At 42.5% G+C, this 2,998-nt stretch overlaps 1 non-coding gene across 1 annotated transcript; it reads right to left on the bottom strand.

Moving 5' to 3' along the window:
- Positions 1-271: 271 nt before the first annotated feature.
- LOC130464467 (small nucleolar RNA R71) lies at positions 272-378 on the bottom strand. Its single transcript, XR_008924877.1, has one exon. It is a non-coding gene; the product is annotated as a small nucleolar RNA R71 (small nucleolar RNA).
- Between the last annotated feature and the right edge of the window lie 2,620 nt (positions 379-2,998).

Here is a 2,998-nt window from a genome sequence, read left to right as displayed (position 1 = left end):
ATTGATTAACATGATCGAGAGACGCCAGTACGGTGGGGAACCAGGTGAAGATCCGAATCTTCACATTCAGTCCTTTATCCAATATTGTTCCACCATCAAGCAAAAGGGGTTGACTCCGGAGCAGACTATGGAGATACTTTTCCCGTTCTCTTTGAGTGGGAAAGCTAAACTGTGGATTAATGGGTTGAATCGAGCGGCTTTGAAAATCACTAATTGGGAGTCCTTGGCTCTTGCTTTTTATGTTAAATATTTTCCACCTGAGAAAACGGCTCGTCTGAGGGGTCAGATATTAGGTATCTCACAACAAGCAGATGAGAGTTTGTTCGAGGTCTGGGAGAGATTCAAGGATTTGTAAAGAGAATGCCCGCACCATGGTTTGGAAGATTGGTTCTTGATTCAGCAGTTTTATAATGGTCTGGGCAATGAGTCTAGATGTCTGTTAGATTCGGCTGCCAGTGGGAGATTCATGCAACTTGAGGTGCCTAGAGCTATGGAGGTGATTGAGAGATAGCCATTCACAATGCCCAGTATGGAAATCCTAGAGGTCTATCTAATAGGGGTGGTAAGCATGATTTAAATTCTATTGAACAATTAACTGCCCAATTGACTGCTTTACACTATAAGTTTGATAATATGCAAGCAGCCAATACTCAACCTACCCAACCTGCTAGTGTAGCTGCTATGAGTACCCAACCTGCTACTGTTTGTGAAAGTTGTGGAATGTCTGGTCATTATGCACCGGAATGTAGGAGCTCTGTTGAACAATGTCACGCATTTCAATCCTACAAACAAAATAACCCATTCTCCAACTCTTACAATGAGGGCTACAAAAACAACCCTCTACTATCCTATAGGAGCAACAATATCCAGAACCCTCACCAAGTCCAACATCCACCACAACAACCATACCAACCCTACCAACCATGGAACAACTACAACCAACAGTCTAGTGGACCACCTGGGTTCCCTAGACAACACACATCACCTCCACCACCACCATCTCAAACCACACAGCCTGACCCTATGCTAGTAGAGATGAGAAACGTGATGCTACAAATGCAAAAATCTCTAAGTGAAAAGGATGCAAAGATCGATGCTCTTACTGCTCACAACAAGATCATTGATACACAGTTGGCACAGATGGCTACTACTATTGCAGGGAGGCCACCAGGCCAATTTCCTTCACAACCCGAAAATAGGGAGACTGCTAATGCAATTACATTGAGGAGTGGTAGGGATTATGATGGTCCTTCTATGCCGGTTGAGGTTGATTCCGGGGTATCTGCTAGTGATCTGGTCAGTGAGGAAATCCCGAAGATAGTTATGGATGAAAAGGAAGCTGAAAAGGTAGTCAATGAGAATGAGGCTACAACTGAGGTTAAGAAGGGGGCAGATATTCAAGTACCACCTATTGCACTCCCCTTCCCAAACCGACAACTTAAGAATAAGCTAGACAAGCAGTTTGGCAGATTCTTGGAAGTGGTCAAAAATTTGCAGGTAACGGTTCCTTTTACTGAATTAATTTTACAAGTTCCTGCCTATGCTAAATTCATGAAAGATATTTTGACTAGGAAACGTGCTTTTTGTGAGGTAGAGACTGTAGCTTTCACTGAAGAATGTAGTGCTTATTTGCAAAACAAGTCTCCACCTAAACTTAAAGACCCTGGGAGTTTTTCCATCCCATGTAACATTGGCACCGTATTTATTGATAAAGCTTTATGTGATCTAGGTGCTAGTGTGTCTGTCATGCCTTTGTCTGTCTATACTAAACTGAATATGGGTGAGCTTAAGGTTACCAATATCACTCTACAAATGGCTGACCGTTCTGTCAAATACCCCTTAGGTGTTTTAGAGGACGTCCCTGTTAGAGTAGGTAAATTCTATATACCTGTAGACTTTGTAGTATTAGACATGCAGGAGGATTCTCAAATTCCCATAATCTTAGGTAGACCCTTCCTTCACACGGCGGGGGCGGTAATTGATGTTAAAAGTGGGAAATTGACATTGTCTGTTGGGGATGATAAGGTGACTTTTAATCTGAATAGTGCCTTAAAAAGTCCCATGCTAGAGGAGGAACAATGCTATCGTATAGATGTAGTTGATTTTATTACACGTGATAACGTCTCCCAAGTTCTCGAAAGAGATCTCTTGGAGGCAGTGCTTTGTTGTGAGTCTTCTGCAGGTGATAGCAGTTCTTGGAGTGCTGAAGTGGATGCTTTGGAGTTGGCTCTTAATGGTGGAGAATCTGAGCCGGAGAGCACCAAATTGAAGAGGTTAGTTCGACCGGTTTGTTCTGTTAAAGAGGTAAAGAAACCCGAACTTAAGCCTCTTCCTGCTAACCTTAAATATGCGTTTTTAGATGATGAACAACTTTGCCCTGTGATCGCCAGTACTGCACTTGATGCAGACCAGTTATCCCAACTTTTTATTGTGTTGAAAAGGCACAAAAAGGCCATTGGGTACAGTATTGATGATTTAAAGGGTATTTGCCCTGACTTTTGTATGCATAGGATACATCTAGATGAAAATCATAAACCATGCATCCAACCCCAGCATCGTTTGAACCCTGTCATGCAAGATGTTGTAAAAGCTGAAGTTATGAAATTGCTTGATGCGGGTATTGTGTATGCTGTGTCTGATTCTAAGTGGGTGAGTCCTGTTCAGGTAGTGCCTAAGAAAGGGGGGACAACTGTGGTGAGAAATGAAAAAAATGAGTTGATACCAACTAGGGTAGTCACAGGTTGGCGCATGTGCATTGATTATAGGCGTCTTAATGTTGCTACTAAAAAGGACCATTTTCCCCTTCCCTTCATTGATCAAATGTTAGAAAGGCTAGCCTGTCACAAGTTTTTCTGTTATCTGAATGGTTATTCTGGTTTCTTTCAAATTCCCATACATCCAGACGACCAGGAAAAGACCACCTTCACCTGTCCCTATGGTACCTTTGCATATCGTAGGATGCCTTTTGGTCTGTGTAATGCACCTGCTACTTTCCAAC

The sequence above is a fragment of the Spinacia oleracea genome, chromosome 6, assembly GCF_020520425.1.
Source record: "Spinacia oleracea cultivar Varoflay chromosome 6, BTI_SOV_V1, whole genome shotgun sequence".
NCBI classification, from domain to species: Eukaryota; Viridiplantae; Streptophyta; class Magnoliopsida; order Caryophyllales; family Amaranthaceae; genus Spinacia; species Spinacia oleracea.
The sequence above is the reverse complement of the archived record's forward strand: the minus strand, read 5'-3'. Positions and strand labels throughout refer to the sequence as shown.